The following is an 8,838-nucleotide window of genomic DNA, read 5'->3' as shown; positions in this document are numbered from 1 at the left end:
GAGAGGCCATGAAAGAGAGGGAGAATCAAGAAAAATTAGGCTTTTTCTTTATTTATTGACTAGGGTCGGGTTCCAAGTTTGGATCCAAGGTTCGGTTCTACACTGAACTAACCGGTTCTTTGATTTTTGGAACAGGAACGGGATCTAGTGTACTGGACTAAACCATGCGGTCTGGTCAGTTCCGGTCTGGTTAACCGGTTCCACTGGTTCCATGTGCACCCCTAGATAGAATATCCTATCAGTGCATAAGGTGGGCCATGCCTTGATGGTTACCTGGTAGAAAATCAGTCCAATCCATTCACCAGGCCACCATGCCAAATTCATTGGACAGCCAATGATATGACTCAATGTAGTCGTGTGTCCCACTTGAGTTGATTGTCTGCTTTATTTTTATACCAACCGTTCATCATAGCACGGCCCACCTTTTACACGGATAAGATGCTCTGCCAGTTTGAAATGACATAGGGAAAGAAATAGCTGCATGGTGAAGTTCACATACAGTGGCTGTATCTAACCATCTCTCAACCACAGGTTGAACCCGTTGGACCACAATGGGACGTTTGAGACCGAACCGTTGACAAGATGGTACACGGTCGTGTCCAAGTCTCAAAAAAAAAAAAAGAAAAAAAGAAAGGACCCCACACGGAGTTTACTCCAGTGTCACTATCACACGTATGGCCCATGCAGATATGATCATTACTCCAATGTCACTATCACACGTATGAACAGTGATCCAAGCTGGAGTTCTTATCTTTCCATTTATTTCTATTGTTAGATTGGCCACCATCACTTCAACGGTGTGACCACACTGCATGAATGTGCAGACTGTCGTGGGCCCCACCATTGATGTATTTTGTCCTAGTATTACTGAGTGGGTCAGGTAAGGTTGTCAATCCAAACCCAACCCAGCATCAATACCAGTCGGTGGCCCTATCCATCCCAAGGTACTAAATATTCAGACCCCTAGGCATAGTTTCATTTAGACCCATGGTGTCCAGATCGACCATTTCGACCGTCCATTAGGTCTAGTGCAGTTTTCATAGGATGCCTTGAAAATTTCACAATGATCGGATGATCCAAGCCGTGCAGCTAGTGGCATGCAAAATGGATGTAAATGATTGTTCCTAAAAGTTAGGCTTAAAATCATACGTTTGTTGTGATTTTTTCCCAATAGAAGATAGAAGAGTAAGAAGAGCTTGGATTTAATGGAGATTTTAAATGTAATTATGTTGATAAAAGACTTCCATGCATTTAGCCTACTAGATTAACAATCAACAATTCAAATATAACCATCCAATACCATCGTTAAAGTAGTAACATTTAACATAAGTTTGCTTTTACATCCATGTGAAACTCAAGATCTAGCACGTTAAGATGGTCTTCAAAGTAATTTTAAGTGAGTACTTTTTGAAGGGTAAAATTAATTTGTTAGTTTCATAAGTTAAATGAGGGATATCTTTCTAAGGATAAAAATTTCTTAATCTCCAAATTAATTCATATTATAAAAATAAAAAATAATATTTTTTCTATAAAATTTAAAAGAATTTTCATTGTACTAGTAAGATGGAGATGAGAAAAGAGATGCTTAAATCAAATGTAGACTAGTTTTTCTAGGGTAACATCTTCTCATGTATTATTAAGGTGTAAAAAATAAATGAATAGTTCTTTCTTTTTCCCGTCAAATGTTTTTTAGTACATGATTAGAATACACACACACACATACACACATATGGAAACGCTCACCATACACACTCACATCGTAGTGGGATTTCACCACCAATGAGAACTCGAACCCTTGAACCAGTGTTGAAACTCCCGAGAGTCTACCACGGAGCAGAGTAAGAACTCATGATTAGAAAATATAAAACATGTTTACTATTTTCTTTATTGTTTATGAGTAATATTTCTCTTGTATCTTCTATTCTTTTTATTTTATTTGTCAAAAGTATTTTTTGGTGTTTTTTCATAAATATAATCATGATGTGACAAATCATGAACATCTTGTCTCTTTCTCTATTTATTTTTAAATATAAATACCTAATTACGTGGTGAATGTTATTTCACATTATCTGTTCATAAGCATGTTGCCAATGAGTGGGAGCTTGGTTTGTTTCTCCACTTGATGTGAGCTCCTAGTGGCAGATGTGTACTATAATCCAAACAATCCAAATGAATTGTAATGACCATAACCTGCATGGAAAAGGTATTATTTTAAGTATCTGATTTGTGGCCATTAAATGGACAGCAGTAAAAAAAAAAAAGCAGTTCAAAATCAACGGGTAGATTTCAATTGTTAGGATTTGTCAATTAAACTTTTTGTGAGCTCCTGTCCACCACTGAAACCACTATCCTTACAGTTCGGATTGATGTGCATGTTTGACTTATGCGGTCGTACTCTTGTTACTTTTCTATGACTTTTAGTGCCTGCTGTTCAGACTTTTAGAGCAAGACAAGAGACCTGGCCTGGTTTAATTTAAATACCCTGGATTTGAATTGAATTTAATTACTAAATTAACTTTAATATTCCTAATTAGTGTATATATGTAATATTTTATATAATGGTTGTAATAAATTTGAAATATATACTTTAGCTGAAAATTATGAAATTCTAAGTCTAAGATGGGCCATAACCATAGGAGCACATTCAAGTGACAAACCGACGATTTTTAACCATTGATTTATATGGACAATGTTTGGGAGGCATAAATCATCCTATTAAAGTAATTATAGTGAGTCAGTTGATAATCTAATTGTTTTGGAATGTCATCAGTGGACCATGTGCCCAGTAGATTAGTAGTCTAGTGACACACATGTTACACATGTGACTCTTAGAAGGATTTAAGATGTAACTCTAACTTCCATCTTGGATTCCCATTTACTTTAGGGTGCCAAACAAAAATTCCCTTAAATCCTCCCAGATCCATAGCGCCAAGCAACCCTTAACCAAAATTGACTGAATCATGGGGATATCGCAGATGACACGGTATGGGTGGATTTGATCGGGCTACTTGCTGTTATAAAAATTGGGACTTGAGCCAAGCATATTTGAAAATTATTTGGTCAAGTCAAGTATATAATTAATTGGCTTTATTGTGATTCGGTCACCGGGCAATCTACTTTTTAGCAGAAGACCTTTGTGGGAAGAATTAAATGTGATCTTGACTTGCATTACTTGACGTGGAAGACTTCTATAGGAAGAGTTAAACGCCACCATGACTTGCATAATCATAAAAGGGGGTGTTAATTTGCATTCTTGGAAGGAGCCTTATGCCAAAAAAATAAGGCTAGTCCAAAAATTAAGTGTGCTACACCTTTGGAAAGTTGTGCTGGGAAATCATAATAAAATTTTCCAGTTGTGTATTGGTTCCATCATGGTGTAGATATGCAATCCAATCCATCTATGTGACATACCCCTCTAGGATGAATGGACGCCCCAAAAATAAAGACATTTAGCAATTCATGCAGGCCACATTTAAAAAAATGATGGTGGCTCATGCTCCTCATATGTCACACTGATGTGTGGCAATCAAAGACCATCCAAAATGTGAGTCCTGTTGTGGATGGAACATATATCTAAAATCACACTAATCAAAGTAATCTTACCCATATGATCAATGGCTATACAACAGGTGGTTAAAAGTAAAATACTAAATGGTCCAAATTCAAAGGGAAAAAATAAGATCAGATGGTTAGTATTATTTTCTTAGCCCAATTCTACAGTTGGGCCAGCAGTTTGGACAATTTAGATTGCTATGCAACTATGCCATATATATGTGTGTGTGTCTATATATATATATATAAGGTTCTATGTCGTCGAGCTCATGGAACTTCCCATGAGGTCAAGCTGTGTGGGCCCACCGTGATGTGTGTCAAACATCAACACCGTGCATTTGATGGGTCCCTTTTAAATTATAAGATATCCCAAAAATCAGCTGTATACGGAACTCAGGTGGGCCATACCATCTAAAATCATGTGAAGACATGCCTAAAACATATAAAAACACTTAGTGGGGCCCACCTGAAATTTGGATGCATCTGAAACTTGGTCTGACCCCTCATCCAAGTGGGACACACATAATGGATGTGCTGGATTTGTGAACCACATCTTGGTGGGCCCAACAAATGATTATGAATGTTTTAATGGAGGGTAGCCCCTCTCAACTTTTGTATGTGGTGTGGCCCACAAAATCACAGATTGACTTGATTTTTAAGCCCTAGGCCTATCATGGAATGGTGCATCTGACTGATGGGGTAGATGTTCGACACGCATCACGGTGGGCCCACACAGCTTGACCTCATGGGAAGTTCGCATGGGCTTGACCGCATAGAACCTTTTCCTATATATATATATATATATATATATATGAAGAATTGCTATATCATTTTTTAAATGGCACAAAACTACATAAGAGTGTAGCCTTAGTTTCCGTATATTAATATAACCATAGTTATCCATGCAATATGAAGTTGCACATGAGCGAATCAGGTCCATCCATATATTGAGACATGATAAGGATTATTTGTATAAAAAATAAATCCATATCAGACAATTCCATCCATCATTAATCTTTTGACTATTAACTATTATCATTTTCTTTGCCTTTTAAATAGATATAAATTGGTGAATCAGAATATCTATATCATCCATGCTGCCACAAAGTGTATAGATGGACCCTATTATCTATCTTGTCTCCTAAGTGGTTGAAATATTACATCATGCCTCCTGAGATATATTATCTTACTACTCTCGACGACTTGGATTACTTTTAATGATCTAAATCATCTTAATTAATTGTTTCAACGTAAATGCAGGTATCTAAAAAATGTTTCAAGTTAAAATATTTCAATCCTTTATTATACAAAGGTTAAATAGACTGTCCATAATCAAAGAAATATAGTCAAATAATTGAAGTGTTAAAACATTTCGATCTAAGAGAACTTGTCTTTTGGCTACTGCAATCTAAGATGAATCCCATAATATAAATTATTTGAATTGGACCACTCAAATTTACTGAATTCTTGATGCACAATGTAGATTTAGTGGATGCATTTCAAGCCATTGAAATTAGATCATAAACATCATTTGGAAATCATATATACATATGAAAATCATTGGAAAGCTTATACGGAGAAGAGAGTAATGAATAGTACAAATCATGACCATGGCCATGTGAGGCCTATGGAATAGGTCAGCTTTTCCTTCCCTATGTACACCAGGCCAGATGGCCTTAATAGAGAGAGAGAGAGAGAGAGAGAGAGAGAGAGAGAGAGAAGAGCTCTCTTGGTTAGCTTAATTAAGTATTTGAGAGAGAGAGAGGAGCTCTCTTGGTTAGCTCAATCAAGTATTTTTTTTTCATTTTCTTTCCTAAAATCATATACAAATTTAAAAAATACCTAAATTAAAAAACTTTTAAATTTAAAGGCCAAAATGTCCCTATGGAATCTACAATGTTCATCATAATCATACTGTGTGTATATGATGTTTAAGTTCATATAGGATTATCCATGCATAGATTCGACCATACAACCACTCAGAGATGCGAGGCTTATCCTTGTCTTATTAAATATCTAACTCCATAGCTATTGAACTATTGGATCAACTTATTGAGCCTGGAAAAACATGCATGTGGGGGCCCATATGTAATCCTCATTATGTTAGTAGATTTTAGATATTTTTTGCCTAGTTTTTATATTATTTTTAGGGATCTAATTCATGCATGTTGTTTCAATTATCTAGATTTTTAAAACGAGTGGTCACTTCTCTTGATCAAAGTTTGAATAGTAAAGTTATTGGACAATCAGGATTGATCATACACTAAACGATCTTTATAATATAATTGGAATAAGGTAAAATTTAGTCTAAGTGATTCTTTCGATATATTTTTCGAAATGATTTGGTAGGAATAGAAATATCCTTTCCAAATATGGCCAGACTAATCCTGCCTATTTATAGGATGTTTTGAATGAATTGATTTATTTTATATCAAATTGGGCTAAAATTCACTTTTGAGCCCCAATTAACACTTTCAGAAAATATTTGTCACTTCAGATTGACCAAAGGATAGTCCAATCATTGATATTTGATTAAAATAATCCTTAAAAATAAACTGCTCTTTATGTACTTACCCACAACATACTTGGGTTCTTTGCTTGAAGCTGAAGTTGGCCTATATGAAAATAAATAATTGACTAAATTAAAAAATGACTACTCATTGTTCCACATTTGTATACCAAGTTTTGAATTGGCCTAAAACTTTTAGGTCCTTACCCATTCTTAAGGAGCTAATATGAACTATTATTTGTGGTCAAGGGAACGAAAAATTTAACCATATGATTTACTCAAAATATTCTCAACTTATCAACATTAAATTGGTTAATTATATCTTAAACCAAATCAAATTTCTTTATAGTGGTCCATGGAGGGAATAATCATGCTGCAGTCCTTAGTCTAAAATTTGAAGGTTTGAACTAATTTTGCTAACTATCAAAGTAACCTTAATTATTTTTTTAAGCTCATCTATGAAATTTAGTAATCTATGTTTAGGATTGTAGAGGTTATCTTTGGTCAATTGCTAGTGGTGATCGAAATAAAGAATGTTATTATTTTGTAGGACACAAGTGGTGTTGAGTGATTGATACTGGTAATATAACTTTAAGAGATCAATCTCACCTAAAGGTGTTAAATACCTTAAATTTATGTAATCGGTATTTATTAGCTTTATGTTCATTAGATTCACTTATATATCATGATTTCACCCAAAGAAAGAATCACAATAATACCAGGTTCTTGTCAGAGTTGATGAAGTAAGCCTATCTTATTCGGGGCAATTCGATTGAAAGCTTCAATCAATTGAATAATAGTGTACTACATGATTTTATTTTAAATCATGTTCAGTTTATATCATGCATTGCTTAGATGGGACAAGTATTTAATTCACGTGTATGTTAATTTCGTACATTAAGTCATAAACTTTTCAGCATTCTGAATTAATATAATTTCATATAATCTTTAATCTTAAATAGAAAAGGTCCATAAAGATTTTGAAAATTCACCTATAGTGTAATAGGATTACCATAGTTGCGTGTGTGGAAGTTTGGTGGAGCTAAGGAATGAAGGTTATATCTTATAGGGGGTAATTATGACCAATTAAAATTTTATGTCTTTTAATACCCAATTACCTATTTAAGTTAACATACAATTAAGTTAAGTAAGACAGTTAATTTTAAGGCTTTCAAGCCAATAGAAGGTTCAATCATATGAACTATAAATGATATGTCAATTAGGAATTAGTCTATAAACATGATAGTGTACACGTGTGTGTGGGATGTGCTAACTATTAATTTCTAGCATTCATCTAATTATGCATATATGTAGTTAAACATTCAATCACATAAGTATAATTAAACAAGTGCGCAAATACAATCATAAACACAAGCCTGTATAGTAATTCAGTTTCCCCACTCCACTCCGAGCGGAGCACTCAATCCATGAGTGTACCAAATTTCACTATCAGAGGTTTTAAATCAGATTGACCTCTAATATTTATAATTCTATATAAAGATAGCTCCTATAAGAGACTTTCCATGGTTTTCTATAAGCTCGCCAGGAACTTCGGTCTTACCTAAGAACCTACCGATGTACACTTCCATTGGAGGTTCCTGTAAAAGGTACTTTAGTTAGTTTTTTTATCTGCTAACCAACAACTTCGGTAATAGTTTAAGGACCTATGCTTACTCCAGTCGGAGGCTCTTATGGAGACTAACACGAACGCACCCTTGTCCAGTGACCTATACAATGACTGGATTTAAGTCCCACATAAGAGCTAAGGTCTTATACAAGAACCTGGATTTAGGCCCTATACAAGATTTAAGGTCATATACAAAAACCTAATCAAGTTTGGGTCATAAATTTTTACCATCAATCATATACAAGGAATTAAAGTATTCAAACTCTTACAATTGACTACTTACTTGTCGGATTGAGCTCCTTTTGTAACGCCTTCTTTGGTAGCTTGATTGATACTCTCCTGTACTTCAATTGACTTTCCTTTACTCCATTGATCATGATGCCAAGGCTTCAATTCCAAGATTAAACACCTTACATGCAGTACTCTTTTAAGGTGACCAAGGTGATGGGAGATTGATTGAATCTCCTACGATTGATAAGAAGTTGTAATTCTTAGGGGATTCACACTTTGATAGGTCATCCTGAGGATTTAAACAATGGTACGCCTATAGAGGTTGAGTCTAATCTTTAAAAAATAGAGAAATTCAATTATATCTTTAAGGTGAAGGTTAGAATCCTTATTAGATTGTTAATATTAAGAAAGATGGCTTAGAATTTATTGATTTAAAGGCTTAGGATGAGGGATATGATTAAAGAATCACCTAAGCTTCTATTATATCAAAAATTCATACCAATGCCCAAGAATCGAATGCTTTTTATAAGAAGTTTGAGTTCCGACTGTTAGAAAAATGATAGATAACAACTTTATTGATGTCATCGATTGGTCTTTGATGTCATCGAGATGAACCTTCAATGCCATCGAAAGGTACCTCTATGCCATCGAAACAATCAGATAATATGTCTATTTCTTACTAGACATATCTGAGTTACCTTTTGGTATTTGATGTCATCGGTGGTCTTTAATGCCATCGAGGTGAGCCTTCGATCCCATTGAAGAAGACCATAATGCCATCGAGAAAATCAGTTAAAATGATGAATTTTTGATAGACATATCTAAATTCTCTATCAATGTCATCAAGGGAATCTTTAATGCCACGAAAAACCCCTTGAAGTCTGTTGTTTTTGGGCGTATGATTTCACAACAGCTTGAC

The sequence above is a fragment of the Magnolia sinica genome, chromosome 11 (genome assembly GCF_029962835.1).
Source record: "Magnolia sinica isolate HGM2019 chromosome 11, MsV1, whole genome shotgun sequence".
Classification (NCBI taxonomy): domain Eukaryota; kingdom Viridiplantae; phylum Streptophyta; class Magnoliopsida; order Magnoliales; family Magnoliaceae; genus Magnolia; species Magnolia sinica.
This window is presented reverse-complemented; position numbering follows the sequence as displayed.